Source organism: Hylobates moloch, unplaced genomic scaffold (genome assembly GCF_009828535.3).
Source record: "Hylobates moloch isolate HMO894 unplaced genomic scaffold, HMol_V3 SCAFFOLD_4, whole genome shotgun sequence".
NCBI lineage: Eukaryota > Metazoa > Chordata > Mammalia > Primates > Hylobatidae > Hylobates > Hylobates moloch.
The window spans coordinates 89,896,262-89,912,723 of record NW_026652279.1 but is presented as its reverse complement, the minus strand read 5'-3'; the positions used below and the strand labels follow the sequence as shown (position 1 = coordinate 89,912,723).

Sequence of the window (16,462 nt, the reverse complement as noted above, 5' to 3'; positions counted from 1 at the left end):
GCTTGTGGTGGGTTTGAAAGTTCGCAGCACAGTCGCCCCCTCCATTTTTGCTCTCCTTCCCTTGCTTAAGCAATATCTGGTCTCCATTTTTACACAAGTGGTTTAACAACCTAGATTCACTGACGAGGTCCCCTTAGCCTTCCCTCCTTTCCTCTTCATCTGGACAAGCTGCTGGGGAATCCCCTGAATTTCAACCCCAGGGGAAGCCCCAAACCTTCTAGAGTCACTTTCTCTTTTAGAATCTTAAGACCATTGATCATATCTGTCTATTTTCTGAAGCTGTAGAGACAGCCACTCAAGAAACGGAATTTCAAAAGGATACTATATTCGATGAATTAGTCAATTCCCTTGTGGTAGACGTGAAATTATCCCTAAACCACCCCAACAGAGGAGACTCTTACAGTGAGAGGCAAGGAGATGCTGGGTTGTAACAATAGGAGAGCTCATTTGCAATGCAAATGAGCACCCAGCAGGCAAATGAACCCTTATGGGAAAACCACTCTAATCGTAAAACCTACTTGCTTTGGGGAAACTGCAATGTAAGGACAAGCAGAATCATAGCTCCGTGAGTTTCCCTCTAATATAGGATATTAGGGAATTATCCAGGTAGTTTTCTATGAAATTGTGCTTGAATGAAACAAAATGCATTGCTGGGCAATAGATAATATCTTTAAACATTGAATCCACAATTGCAGACTAAATTATTTATGGTTGTCACTATAGCTGTGATAGTTTGGATATGAAATAGGCTTTTCCCTCTGTTTTTATTTGTAGGAAAACAAGTCAGTCAAGCTTTTTAGTGATACAATGTGACTTGCTGTCGATGGCAGTTACGAATTTCCAAGCCCTGCCAAGCACAGGAGTACCCAGAAGGGACATATGTTTTCTCTGCTTTGTGTTCCAAATTTGCCTTAAAAACATGCAATTATGTGAAGGCCTGATTTATATTTTCAAGGAAAAGCACAATAATGGCCCTGTTTTCTAGCTGTGTTTCTCCAAAACGTATTTATATTGCTGCCTTTAAAAAAGAAGTTGGCTAATGATCACTGGATTTTTGCTTTCCTTCGTGACATATGAAAATTTGATGGGGTCTGTGAGATTTAAGAAGTGTTTTCTTAAGTGCAAAGGAAATTTAGTTAACATAGTGTGTGCCAAGAGCCTGACAAATCTTCTGTAGTTACCTTTCATCCATTTCCTTATTTTTGTGGAGGGTGGGAGAAGGGAGGCAGGAAGTGAGAGAAGATGTGGCCAGGAGGCGATGATGGTAGCGTGACCCCAGAGGACAGACAGCAAACCTCGGCTGGCTCCTAAAGCATGACAGGTGTGGGTGTGTCATGCTTGTTTGGTGGAGGTGGGGTGAGGTGGGATATTTGTTGCGGATGGCTCTGAGGCGAAGTTGTGAAGAGAAAAAGGCTTTTTGGTTGCATTTTATGCTTAAATGAAAATTACTGTAAAACCCTTTATAAATTATATAATCACACTCCCTTTAGATTTCATGCCCTTCATTGCTATTATTAATGATGGCTTTCACTCCACTCTCTCAGCAGCATTTCCAGGAAATTTATTGAGACAAGATGAGTTAGTCTCTTTCTGGATTGGGGAGCCCCCTCCTGGGAGGTAGGGCAATTTTTGTTGTTGTTGTTTTTTCTTTTTCAGTGATAAAGGTAGAGAAAGGCAAAAGGCCAATTCCACATAAAATGGTAGTTAGTGGACAGGCACTCCATCACTGTAAAAAATTTCAGGAAGTATTGAAGCTAAGACGAAAAAATATTCAGGTACAGTGGAAAAAATGAAAGTTTGTGGTAGGGATAACATATAGGCAATATATTTTTATTCCTTTGTACAAATCTGCAAAACAAATGTGTTTTATGTAATTTATGGACTAATAAAGTATTTATATCTGATATTTAGAATTGTAAGGGCTCAGAAAAATACAATGTGAAAAATTGTGACAGTAGCATATCTTTCCTATAATTTTCCAACCTTAAGAGAAATAATTTTCAAATCCTTAAAAAGTTGTTTCGCCTTCTGGATTTCACATCTAGAACTCAGGAGACGTCATATAGGTGTTCTTAGAGACAGGATCTTTTCATTTTTATATTTATTTATATTTATTTATTTATTTTGAGACGGAGTCTCGCTCTGTCGCCCAGGCTGGAGTGCAGTGGCGCGATCTCAGCTCACTGCGAGCTCCGCCTCCTGGGTTCACGCCATTCTCCTGCCTCAGCCTCCCGAGTAGCTGGGACTACAGGTGCCCGCCACCATGCTCGGCTAATTTTTTGTATTTTTGGTAGAGACGGGGTTTCACCTTGTTAGCCAGGATGGTCTCGATCTCCTGACCTCGTGATCCGCCCGCCTCGGCCTCCCAAAGTGCTGGGCGTGAGCCACCGCGCCCGGCCGAGACAGGATCTTTTTATTAAAGCTCAGACCCAAGTATGTTTTTCTCATGTGTTGTGTGTGAGCCTGGTAAACTCTCATCTGCTTTTTTGGATCCTAGAGAAGACTTTGGCCAAAGAAGACCTTGAATTAACTCAGTGGTAATGTCTTTTGTCTGATAAGGGAAATGGCTCTCAGTTTGATGAAATATCTTTTGCATGTATTTAAATACTGGTAAGATCTTTCTCCCAGTTAAGTTTTGAAATTACTTCCTGGGTTCCGTTCTTGCCAGAAGAGCCCTACGAAGAATTTTCAAGTAGAAACTTCAGGCTACATGTGTCTCCACTCTAGACCTGGGTCCTTGGTTTTGTTCCCCGATGAAAAGTAATTGTGACAGCATTCGAATCACAATTTGAAAGATGCTTTAATTTTATAAAATGGCAGATCTCCCAGTAGCTTTGGTGTCAGTCTGAGTTTTATGGGAGGGGCCACCACCTTGGAGACTGGTACACAGAGATTTCAGGAGATGAACCTATTGGAAGAAAAGCCAATTTCCTCCTTTGCTGTTTGCCTCAGGCCTCATGAGACAGTGTAAGAACATCACAGCCTGACTTGGCTGTACTCACTGGTGATAGTTTATTCATTCTAAGCCAGATGTTTGGGGATTTTCATTTACAAAAGGCAAATTGGTGAGACAGTAGCTAAGAGACTGAAGGTGAGGAGGAGGTATTCTCTGGTGATCCATTTATTGACTAAAAGAGATCCAGTTTCACTAACACCAGAGTACCTCCATCCAATGGCCACAGCTTCAGAAAATTTACCCCAGAAAAAGACATGGCAGGTCAGTTCCCCCAAGGCCTCCTCCTGGCTCAGCACGGGTAAGAGATGGGCTGGAGAGCAGAGGATGTGGCAGAGGCAGCTCTAACACACAGGACCCCTGACAGGGAACAGAGTCTTTGGAATCTGACACAGTAAAATATTTGTAGACTCCCTTTTCTCATTCAGTCTAGTTCCTGATCCTTTTTCTGAGGGGGTGTGGAGGCTTCCTCTTTTCTCTCTCAAGTCAAAGCCTAGCCTATCCTCCCTTCCCTCCCACTACCTCTCCACCTCCTCCTTCCTTCCACCCAGTAAAGCCAACCCTACCCTAGAATTTGGGGTTGTGGAATCAATTGAATTGGCATAGAGACTCACAACAGTGAGGGCTGGAATATCCAAAGTTACCTGGAGGCTCAGCTTATCTCACTGGACTCATAAAGAGAAATTATGTGTTTCCAGAAATTGTATAGATACTACTATCAGCATTATACATTTTTAATTTATTTTCTTTTTGTTTTGATAAGGTAATATCAAATGACCCTTGAAGAGTTACAAAGCTTAAATGCACCCTTTCAGGTAGGAATTGGTCAGGTGAACTTTCAAAATATTCATCTGGGTAATTTGATCTTCTTTTTGAAGATTGATTTTTCAGTGAAAATCCTTTTAATTCTATAAAATAGCAATGAAGATTAAATTCTTTTTAAATTGTCACTTCTTAATGGAATTAGAAACAAATTGTGAATGCATCAGAGAAATGAACAAAAGAGATACATGTTAGAGATTGACAGAGTTTAGGCAAGTCTAATTAGACATTCAATTCTTTGGACTTTGGCTCCTAGACTAAAGAAAATGCAGCTATGTTCATAGCTAATTATTCTTTTTTTGCTTTCAGGAATATGAAAAGAGAGGAAGACAGCTGCTGGATCTGGAAACTTTCAAATACATAATAAAACAGAGTATGAGGTCACAGAATAAAGTAAATGGGTTTTATAAACATTGGATCATTGAAACCACAGTTAAAACTTTAACCACATAAACCAATTAGGCCAGATGATCTATCTGTAAGATCACTCTCAGGTCTGAACTGTAGTTTCTACTTAAAACCCATCTGATTTACTTAACAGTTTACATGGTAAAATATATTTAAATTACTTAGTACACTAGACCAACAAGATATTTGAAGACTTATCTTAAAAACGAGAAAAGGCCGGGCGCGGTGGCTCACGCCTGTGATCCCAACACTTTGGGAGGCCAAGGCAGGCAGATCATTTGAGGTCAGGAATTCACGATCAGCCTGACCAACATGGAGAAACCCTGTCTCTACTAAAAATACAGAATTAGCTGGGCATGGTGGCCCATGCCTGTAATTCCAGCTACTCAGGAGGCTGAGACAGGAGAATCGCTTGAACCTGGGAGGCAGGCAGAGGTTGCGGTGAGCCAAGATCGAGCCATTGCACTCCAGCCTGGGCAACAAGAGCAAAACTCCATCTCAAAAAAAAAAAAAACAAGAGGGAGAAAGACTTTTATTACATCACTGGTTTTATATGTATTTTTGTCCAGAGAGTTTGAGCATTTCCCTTACCTCAATCTGCTGGAATTAGGTATTTTAAACTTTTTCTCTGCCACCTTGGTTAGCCTAGAATATGAAATCTTAATGAATAAGGTTGCACTCATATCATAAAATAAAATATATATTATAAAGGAAAAAGCTGTTTAAGCTCTATTTGTTAAGGTTTCATGATTACGTCTGAAATTATAGGAAAAAAGTATTCAAGGTAAAGCTCTATGATCTTGTCCCTGGAGTTTGAACAGAAACACACCCTTGTCAGACTGGTGAAGTCCCCAGGTGCCCTTTACAAGGGCAGAGCCCCAGATTCCATGGCTACAGCGGGAGTTTAGGTGTGCTCAGCATTTCACTTGCTGTGGGAAAGGGAATGTTAAATAACACATATTTTTTAAAAGTGTCCCTTCCTGTCTTAGCCTTTTTGGGCCACTATAACAAAACACCTTAGACTTGGTGGCTTATAAACAATAAAAATTTGTTTCTTATGGTTCTAGAGGCTGCAAAGTCCAAGATGACGGCAGATTCACTGCCTGGTGGGGGCCTGCTTCCTCACTCCTGGACAGCATCGTCTCACAGTGTGCTCACGTGGTGAGGGGTGAGGGGTCTCTCTGGGACCTCTTTTTATAAGGCCACTAATCTCATTCATGAGGGGTCTGCCCTCATGACCTAATCACCTCCCAGTATCATCATATTGGGAGGCCCCACCTCCCAGTACCATCATATTGGGAGGTAGGATTCCAACATATGAATTTTGGGAGAACACAAACATTTAGACCACAGCACCTTCATTTGTGTGAAACGAAACAAACTTCCTATTAGGAAGAGAAAGGAGCATCTTATTTAAATGGATAAATTATTCAGTGTTTTAGCAATGTCCCAGGTATTTTAAACCAAAATAGTGTCATTACCTACACTTTTAGAATGCCTGCTTGCCTAATCATCTACCCATTCCTTTATTCCTTCCTTCCTACCTTCCTCCCCTTCCTTCCTTCCCTCCTTCCCTCCTTCCTTCCTTCCTACCTTACTCCCTTTCCTTCCTTCCCTCCCTCCCTTCCTTCCCTCCCTCCCTTCCTTCCTTCCTTCCCTCCCTCCCTTCCTTCCTTCCCTCCCTCCCTTCCTTCCTTCCCTCCCTTCCTTCCTTCCCTCCCTCCCTTCCTTCCCTCCTTCCCTCCCTCCCTTCCTTCCTTCCTTCCCTCCTTCTTTCAATACATATTTACTGTGGGAGACTTTGTCTTAGCCCCCATGGTACAGTCAGTCAAGTCATGGTCTGTGTCCTGGGGGAGATCAGAGCTGCAGTAGAATTAAGCCTGGGTGCAGCAGGAGCACCCAACCCAGACCAAGGAGCAAGGGAGCCTTCTGCAAGGTGAACCTTGGGCTGAGTTTTGAGGGATGAAGGGAATCGCTCCATAAAGGAGGGAGAGAGAGGCAAAGCCTCCTAGGTAGAGGGAACCGCATGTGCAAAAGCACAGAGGCAAAAGTCAGCATGCTGCCTGTTCCACACATCCAGCAGAGCGTATGTGAGGAGAGGCGGTGGGGCACCAGGACAGACATCACATTATCTGGGGCCATTTTAGCTCAGCAAAATGTTACCCAGTACATCACTGAGGAGCCATGAGACCATTTCTTTCTTCACTTATGTGTCAGTCATTGACTTCCAGCTATGTGTCCACGTTGCTTTAGGATCTTTATATATTTTATTTCATCCATCTCCAGAATATCAAAAGAGCCCCCTCAAAAGGATTCTTATCCCTATTTCATAGCTGAAAAGAATGAGGTTTAAAAAATCTGAGTAACTTGCTTGAAACCCCTCAGCTACTAAGGGATAGATTTGGGATTGAAACTCTAGTCTGTCTCTAAAGCTGATTATATCCGTTAGGATTGGCTTTAACTACAGGTGACAGAATATGCATAACCTCAAAGGCCTAAGTGAGGCAGAAGCCTTTTCCTCTCTCATGTAGGAAGTCGGGGGTCAAGTGGCTTCATAAAATTTTCAGGGACTAGACCCCTTCTACTTTGTGGTTGTGCCATCCTCAGCCTGTGTGTTCCTCCTCATGGCCCAAGGTGGCTGCTCAGACTCCAGCCAACATGCTCTCATTCCAGCCAGCAGGAAGGGAGGCATGTCAAGAAAAGACTCACCCCTTCCTTTTAAAGACAACTCCCAGAAGCTGCTCATGACACTTGCATTTGCAACTTTTTAGTCAGAAATTAATCATATGTCCTATCTAGTTGCAAAGGAAGCAGGCAAATGTGGTCTTTGCTCATTTCTTTTCCACTATTCTAGGGTTTTGTATTCTAGTACCTGCTAAGAACCAGAAAGTATCTCCTTTGCTCTTTCTATGCAATACTGACTTACTTCATTAAAATTCATTGCCAAGAAGGGGAAGGAGTGCTAAAGCATACATTCAGGCGGGGCACCATGTGTAGGATATTTCAGATGTAGGTGGCATCTAGAGGAACAGTGGTCTCAGCCCAGAAGCATACCAAACCCTTTGGCTTCCTTGCGAAGCCAAGAGGGTGTCCTAACTTTCCTAGAAATACTGTACTTAGATGCTCCTCCTTTAAAACTGATACTGGTCTGCAGTTACCCACATAGTACTTATTGTTTTCCATTACATGGTTGGTTTGCTTGTCTGTGACCTTGCTAGATAGTGAATATCACAAAAGAACATCTTTCAGCTCTGAAGCCTCAGCATCTGGCACGTTGTTTGACCTACCACTGGTGCTCAGTCTATGTGTCTCCAGTGGCTGAATCACTGTGTGGAGGCAGAGTTCAGCGTCCCTGAGTGTCTCACTGAGAATCATGCCCTTTCATGCAGAAGCACGTGCTCCTCCTCAGCTCTGGGCTGGAAGGAGGAGGCTGGGTCTCTCTGGGCACAGCCCACAGTGCTGCAGGGCCAACAAGAGCCCCACGTGATGGCCCACAGCCTCACCATGCAGCTTACAACACCACATGGCCCTCCCCTGCTGCCATCCTGTCTGGAACCTCAGAGTGCCCAGGAGTACACACAGCTGCCTGAGGCTTGGCTCCACTGTCACAGAGGTGGTCTCGGGGGCAGCCTGAGCCCAGTGTGTAAATGCTACTTCTCCTGGGCTTTTCTGCTTTCTGTTCCATCTTTGACCCTAGGCTCTTGTTGAAGCCATACCTCTGGCTGTTTTTGTTTGTTTGTACATTTATTCCAAAAATCTGTGTTAAATATTGTGTGCATTGTATTGTCTAGTGGCCATGGTGAAGTTTGGCACCATCAGCCCACCCCGGGAATGTGACGTGTCTCCACTGGAGCATGACTTAGAAGGAACTGGTGCTGAGCTTGGTTGCACAGCCAGGGTCTTTCTTCACGGTCCCTACACTGGCCCTGGGTGTTAGACTCACCAGCATGCAATGCCCTGGTGTGTTGGATACCAGGCATCACCTCATCTTCTCCATTTCACTGTATTACTTACTGCTCAAAGGCAGACACCCTGGGATATATGAGAAAACCAACACCTTACTTCCCAACACAGACATGTAATACAACCAGCTCTGCTGAAGCTGCCTTCTACATACATTCATGAAATTATAGATCTTGGGGCTTGAAAGGACCTTAGAGTTGTTTTAATGTTTAACCCCTTCAGTTCTCAAATTTTCTTCTCTGCTAAGCCATGAGCCAGCATGTGCTTGAATGCATTCAGGTAAAAAGAACTCAATACCTTACAGGGCAGCCCATTTCAAGTTTGGAAAGCTCTGACCTTAGATATTTTTTCTCCTCTATGAACTGAAATTAGTCTTTATTGACATTCTACCTTGTAGCCCAATTTCTATACTTTTTAGCCACTGTATTAGTTATTCATTGCTCCACAATAAATTATCAAAAACTTAGTAGCTTAAAACAATACACTTTTTTTTTTTTTTGAGACAGAGTTTTGCTCTTGTTGCCCAGGTTGGAATGCAATGGTGCAATCTCGGCTCACTGTAACCTCCGCCTCCCGGGTTCAACAATTCTCCTGCCTCAGCCTCCCAAGTACTGGGATTACAGGCATGCGTCACCACGCCCAGCTGATTTTTTGTATTTAGTAGAGAAGAGGTTTCACCATGTTGGTCAGGCTGGTCTTGAACTCCTGACCTCAAGTGATCCAACCACCTTGTGTCTCATTGTGTTTGTAAGTGAGGAATCCAGGCATGGTCTAGCTGGGTCCTCAGAGGGGAGACCCTCAGCTGGGTCTCACCAGGTTGGGGGTCTCATTTGAAAGCTTGCCTGGGGAAGGATCTGCTTCCAAGCTCACATGACTGTTGCCAGGATTCAGTTCCTTGCAGGTTGTTGGACTAATGGTCTCAATTCCTTGCTGGCTGTTGGCCAGCGGCTGCCCTTAGTTCCTGGCCACTTGGGCTTCATTGTAGGGCAACTAACAGTATGGCAGTCAGCTTCATCAGAGCCAGCAAGGGAGCGAGTCTGCTGGCAAGACAAACTATGATCTCATGTAATGTCATCACAGAAGTGACATCCCCTCAAAGTTGAGGTATTCTATTGGCTCCAAGAAAGTTACTCAGATCATGAGAATAATATAGGCCATGAACATCAGGAGGCAGGAATCACTGGGTTCATCTAACAGTCTGCCTGTATAGCCACCCAGAAAAAATATCTCTCTCCTGCAGAATGATCCTGCTGATATTTAAAAATAATTCTCATGACTTACAAGTCTTTTTGTCTCAGTTTACACCCAAGTGGGTATCCTCACCATCCTTGTCCTTTGAACTTGGTTTGCTGTTTAACTCAAAATGAGGTGCCTAAACAGAGACTAGTGTTTCGTCAGGAACTGACCAGGGCAGAGGGGGGACTTCCTGGGAGCATGAACACTGAGGAACACAGAGCTTCTTCTGAAAATTAGGGCTTGATTTAAAAAATAAAAGGTCTAGGAGCCCAGGTCTCCCACTGGAGAAGGGCTTTGGCATCTGCACTGAATTTCAATTAACCATCCTATTAATGTTTTAGAGTTCCAGAGATCTTTGAGTATTATGCATTTTTGAATGTGAAGTTTATATGAAGATTTCCTCCTCCTTCTATACCCCTTTCCCCAGCAATCTAGTAATTTCTGTAAACAGATTTGTTTTTTTTTTTTTCTCTCTAGAGTACTAAACAAATAGAACAACTGTTCATGAAAACAGACTGTGAAGCACTGGGCAGAATTCAGTGGGGTAAGTTGGGCTTTTTGTGAATCAGATTTGGAGTCCTAGGGAATTTGCATAATGTATTTATTTCCCAGCCCACTCCTTTCTGGAGAACCCTTTGCCCCTCAGTTCCTTTGGCCAACCTGAAGTTGAACCAAGGGGACATGCTTGCTCACAATCTTCAAATTCTTGCCATGTCTGGCTATACTTGGAGTAGTTCAACTAGGAATTTCAGTAACTACGGCAAGTTCCTAGAAAGATATCCTAAAACTAAGGATTGAAGGGTGTGTCCACTACTTCACCCAAAAGCAAGAGTACACCAGTGAGCAAGAAATGCCATGGGCAGCGGCACCTGGTGATAATCAGATGAGTGTTTGGAAGAGGGATGCCGCAGAATAAATTCTCAGCAAATATGATCGTCATTATTATTAATATTTCCAAATTTGGGATGTATAATAATGAGAGGCTAAGAAGGCTGCTTTTAACATTCTTCATCGTCGTGTCCATCAGTGTACTTCCATTGTCCTAGAATGAATTAAGTTTTAAAATGACAAGTTGAGCAGTAAGACATCTCTCTATTCAGGCCGGACATCCTGGCTCACGCCTGTAATCCCAGCACTTTGGGGGGCAGAGGTGGGCAGATCACTGGAGGTCAGGAGTTCAAGACCAGCCTGGCCAACGTGGTGAACCCACATCTCTACTAAAAATACAAAAATTAGCCAAGAATTTTGGCATGCACCTGCAGTCCCAGCTACTGCGGAGGCTGAGGCAGTAGAATTGCTTGAATCCAGGAGGCGGAAGTTGCAGGGAGCAGAGATCGCGCCATTGCACTCCAGCCTGGGTGACGGAGCGAGACTCTGTAAAAAACAACAACAACAACAAACACCTCTCTATTCAGATTCTTGGCCAGTTCCCCCACCAAATCAAATACAAGTGGTCTCATTGTCATCTGATTTGAAAAAGGAACATTCAGGATTCCAGGGAAAAGAAGGAAAGCTTCTAATGAAGTAGGGCTTTGGGGGAAAGTGGAGAGAAAATGTAAATTTCCCAAGCCCCAAATATCCCCAATCCCTTCGCTCTGACCACAGAGTTCTTTTCTGCAGGGGTACTGCTAAGATTCGAAATGAGTCCTACCTGGTGGGTAGGACTGCGGAGTTGTCACACCCATGGGGATCCATGTCTCTGGCCAACCACTTACTAGTTATGATTGTAGGCAAGTTATTTAACCTCTCTAAGCTAAATGTTCCCAATTTGTAAAATGGGGTGAACAATAGAACCTATCTCCCACAGTTATCTTGAGAATTGAGAGGAAGGTCTGTGTTGCATGGAACATGGTACACTCTCAATAACAACCATCATCATCATCCTCTTTAGAGAAAGAAACTGGCAGCAGAAGCCAGCCCAGCAGCTGGGTAACAGACTTCTGGGCTCAGCTCAACAGGCACACCCCAGTTATTACCCCCCAAGATTTTGGCAGCCGCGTTTATGTGCTAATAATGATGTTATGTCCAAGAAAGGCATTGTCCATGCCCAGATGGTAAGGAGAATTTTTGAAAGCCATAAAGACAGTGGACGTTTCATGAATTGTCCTTTATCCTCCAGGGTGGCTTCCGCACATATCTGCAGCTAGAGTATTTGGAGCGAGCTAATGCTTTGGCCCGACAGAAAGAGGTTTCCTTCCTGCTGCCTGCTATGCTGCGGAGGCTGTCATATGGGGGTCCCGTGCTGCGCATTCTCTCTATGCCTGACGACACCTTAATCATGATCAGAGAAGATGGAGCTATTTATTTCTGGTCCCTGCAGCTGAAGTTGAAAAGAAGAAAGCGAGTCTTTGTATGTGATTTTCATTTGATAAGGATGCTGAGTGCTACAGTTTGATTTTATTTGCTATTTTAAACGGCTTCTTAAGTGGTGTGATTACATAAATTGTGTCCTTGAATATAATATATTCATGCTGGATTTTGCTAGTCTGTAGAATGCAAATAAAATATGATCTCTCTATGTAGTGCAAGATAAAGCTTCATTTTTCTTCTAAAATCAGATGGAATGATGAATTACATGTGATTCCATCATGTGATTTATGGTATGTCTTAATGAATGACAAATAGAAAAGAATCTTCCCTTCCTCCCCCCATTAACGGTTATATCAGTTTAGGTAGCTATGTTAGGGCTTCTCTTCAGAGAACTTACCGAATGACAGAATCAGAAATTCAAAAGACAAAAAGCACTGGGGAACTATGCTTAGGAATGACAATGCCTGACCCATTCCAGGATATGTTCTATTTTTAAAGCCATTCTTTTATTATCTCAACAAATATTTGAGCCTCTGTCATAGACCAGGCATTGTGCTGGGTGCTGGGAACACAGAAACCCAGTCTCTGCCCTCAGGAAATGTATAATCTATCCCAGATATTATAGCTGCCCCAAAGCGCTTGGGATGCAGAATATGCCCTCCCTAGAGAGAGAGAATAAAGTTGACTCTCCAAATCTATGAAACAAATTATTTCCACTTGAAGGAGAAAATAAAGAAAATTATCTGATGTTAAACACGCATACTACAGCCAAGAATGGCTTGAGACAACTGAAAATGTCTGATTATTAAAAAGGCATATGTTTGTTCATTTCCACCCTTCAACCCTTTAGGACAAGTCCACCAGCCAGAACCCCAGGTGGATGACAGATGTCATCATCATGCTACACTGCGATAAACTGATCATTAGGACCAGGAGAGTGATGCTGCTCTTCAACCCAGAAGTGAACAATCGGCCAAGAGTGGTGGCTCACGCCTGTAATCCCGGCACTTTGGGAAGCCGAGGTAGGCAAATCATTTGAGCTCAGGAGTTTGAGACCAGCCTGGGCAACATGGTGAAACCCTGTACCTACCAAAAATACAAAAGGATTATCCAATGTGGTGGTGCACACCTGTGGTCCCAGCTACTTGGGGGTTGGGGGCTGAGGCAGGAGAATTGCTTCAACCCAGGAGGCAGAAGTTGCAGTGAGGCGAGACTGCGCCACTGCACTCCAGCCTGGGCGACAGAGCAAGACTCTTCTCAAATAAAAAGTAAAATTTAAAAAAGAGAAGTGAACAATCACTGTGTTACGGAATCTATTTTCATGTGCGAATTCACACAAACAGATACATGTTTGTGGTATGAAGATAAAGTTATGAGACCCTTTTCAAAAAATACTGAAACTCATGTATCAATTGAAGCTACCATGCAAGGTTATCACTTTGGCCTGTTGCAGTGATGCTGTCATTGCCCCCAACACAGACTGAGGTTTTCTTTTGGGGAATACTTCTGGGGCCAAAGTATGGGCCAGACTAGAAAAACATTAGCCTTGGTACTTTTTAGTACACCTTATTTTATATTCAACATAGTTTTCCTATTTTATTAGCCACAAAATTTTGTCTGTAGTGCTCTGAACTGATCCAAAAAATAAAATCCTCTGTAGAAAGATGATCACACTCACTGCTGAAGCACTTCAGAAGAGCGAGTCTCAGGCTGGGAAAGGAGGCCCTGAGGTTTTAATCAATGGCAACATCATGAAAACGAATATGCAGGGTCCTGGGCGCTGCTTGACTCTTCTCAGTAATGGGCCAGGTCAAAGGCGGTGTGGCTTGATGGGAAGAAGATTTGGAAAATGTCAGATCAAGGTTGAAGCAAAAGCAATTTATAGGCCATTGACCACTGCCCATAAAAATAATAATAATTTTTTTTAAAAGAGCAATTTCAACACCTTAGGAGAATGAATTATGAGTGAGTGGGTCTAGGCTGAAAAACGAGGCTGTTTAGTGCTGGAGTCTGGGGGGCGTGGCTATGAGAAGGGAGAGTGATTGACATTCTCACAGCACTGCCTACCAGGACACCCCTTGGACTCCTTGGAAGCTCAGCTTCTTGCAAGGGTTTTCTCCTCTCTACCTTGTCTCTTCCAGAAGTCCCTAGGATTTAACCACTTGAGTGAAAAGTTAAATACAACCTCAAACCATCTAGGCTATTAAATATAATTAATTTTAATTGTTACATATCATAATGTATATATTTATTAATATATTTAAATCATTAACATGTATTTATCAAAATATCATAAACATAATAAATATTAACTATTCTAAAAGCAACAAATTTAGATTGATATATTCAGTCCAGTTTGATTTTTTAAAGTACACTCAATGACTTTATCATGTGTTTTAAACACACAGAAGTTCAGAGATTGGAGCAGGATCTTATAGAGGCTCTCTGAGCTGACAAGCCAGAAGTTGAGACAGGGCATATGCCATTGGGAGGCAGAGAACCACTTTTGAACTGCAGGACAGGTAGAAAGGAAGTGAAAAAAAGCCATTTAGCACTGAGACAAAGGCAAGGCCTGTGGACTTGAGAGTGACTGGTGTGAACAAGTCAAAGCAGTGAGTTGTTTTTCTCACACCCACAAAATTCTTCTTTTCATCAGCTCCAAGATAGACAAGCTATCATAGGAGGGAAGGGGTCCGTGCTGCAGCTTAGGAAGCGGGGAATTAGGGAGGCACCAAGTGAACCCTTTGGTGTAGAGAAAGAGGCCTTCAGCCCTCCGCTTTGCAGAGCTAACCCTTTTCATATTATCAACATCCAACAGCAGCTCACATTCTGAGCACTCCACAAGCCCCAGATACTACACTGAGCCCTTTCTCCCACGTCATCTCATTTAATCCTCGCCACTCTCCTATAAGGCAGGGACTGTTATGATCCCATTTCACAGATGAGGGCACTGAGTGCTGAGTTGGGATCTGAATACCCCTCTGCTGGAATCCAGAGCTCAGGTGGTTGAAAATTGTGTTAGCCTCCTGATGGAGAAGGACCAGCCCCGTGGGCAGATTTAGAACCGGGCCAAAGAAGTGTTCCCAAATGGGGAGAGCTGGGAGGGAGGCCTCAAGCTCCACCCTGCTAGGTCATTGTTGGGTGCCTCTGTTTTGTGGGATTTGTGGAATATAAAATATTTCTACAGAGATGAAGTGGGAAGCTTAAAGTCTACTCCAAGTGTGCTTGATTTTTAGACAGGAGCCATGAAACCCAGCTGTAGGAGCTCTCTAATGCAGAGCCCTGCTGTCAGCTTGGTGGCCTGGAAGCTGTACCTGTGGAGCTGGACTGCTGGCAAGGGAAGGCGTCTGCAGGGCCAGGAGGTCTGGTTGTGGGTGGCTACCCCTGGACGTTAGAACCTGGCCTCCTCTCTCCTGGGGCAGCTGGGTTCAATCAGTAAATGTCAGGTTCCAGGCAGCCTGTCACAACCATGGCACAGCTCCCTTTTTGTGCCCAGCAAAGAGGGAACTTCCTGCATCTAGCAAGGACAGGGAAACCAGGGAGGTGAAATTATTTTTAGAGTCATGCGGTTACAAATTAATTTCTGCATTAAATGAGACTGGATTCATTTCCTGAAATTCAACTCTGATCACAGTACTCTGCTCCTTAATAGTTACCAGTTTCTTCTCCAACACAGTAATGTCCAAACCCTTCTGAGGCATCCACGTCCCTTCTACCTGTCCAGACTTTGCCTTGCTGTGCCTTGAGGCTGGGGAAGCACTAACCTAACTGAACAGAACAGGGAACCATCAATGTGTCAAACACTGTCACCTCCATACTGTTCCATGTGCTGCCCCTTACCCCAGCCATCCGTCCAACAACATTTGTCGAGCACTTACTATGCGCTGATGTTATTGGACACAGAGATGCACATGCGAATAAGACCTGGTTCCCAACGAGCCATAAGTCTCATAGAGCAGGTGGTCCTGCTATAATCCTACCATTCTTTCCAGCTCACACGTCATTGTGAAGATTACCTAGAATGTCCATCATAAGCAGAAGTGAGTGTACCCAGGAGATTCCTCAGCCTTGAGCTGTGGCCGCCAGTGTGCAGGTCCTTAGTCATTTGTGGGTGACACCAGTGCCTTAAGATTTACTGTCTACTCTCTGGCACCTACATATCAGCTGGTGCATGGTAGGTACTCAGGAAACGTTTGTGGATTGACCAAGTCAGAAATTCTTATTTAAGTGGATGAAGAGAAGGTCCAGGCTCATTTTGCCTTTCCTTTCCCCCTCCTCCTCCTTCTTCTCCAGATGAGATAGAAATCTCTTTCAGCTGCTCAACAATTGCAGTGAAATAGGTCTCTCTTTCATCTCTCTCCTATCAATCATTTTGTATATTGAGAAATATAGAAAAAAGTTAATGGATTTAGAATGAAATGATTGAAAAGCAAAACTATCCCCGAGTGGGTTCTTGCAGAGGGAAAGCCTAGGAGACACAAGTCAGGCTCAGCTGCCCTGCCCTGCCCTGCCCTGGAGCACCTTTCACATAAGACAAAGAGGCCTTTTCCCCTCTGGCGTGCAGCTCCTGCCCTATGGGACCCCGGGTTCCTCCCCAGCTCATCCAAAACCTGGATTCCCATCCAGAGGGCAGTGCCCACTCACACCCCATGACAAAGGTTGGAGGTGGTGCTGCAGCTTCCCCATGCCCTGACGGGGCCCAGGCTCCCAGCTGCTCTGCACTTTTCATCTACCCGTAACCACCCTCATAAGACCCTAGCATCCAGCATC

At 43.8% G+C, this 16,462-nt stretch overlaps 1 protein-coding gene across 2 annotated transcripts in view; it reads left to right on the top strand.

The window, feature by feature from the left end:
* Positions 1 to 12,685, top strand: part of TEX26 (testis expressed 26) — an 85,023-nt gene extending 72,338 nt beyond the window's left edge. The window contains exons 8-13 of one of the 2 annotated variants that reach the window (XM_058438193.1): positions 1,548 to 1,617; positions 3,717 to 3,768; positions 4,085 to 4,168; positions 9,860 to 9,926; positions 11,502 to 11,732; positions 12,543 to 12,685. The gene's annotated coding sequence lies outside the window, so the exon portion shown is untranslated. Of the gene's footprint in view, positions 1 to 1,544; positions 1,618 to 3,716; positions 3,769 to 4,084; positions 4,169 to 9,859; positions 9,927 to 11,501; positions 11,733 to 12,542 lie in introns of those variants that run through there. The other variant, XM_058438194.1, reaches the window with a different exon arrangement.
* Positions 12,686 to 16,462: the final 3,777 nt, after the last annotated feature.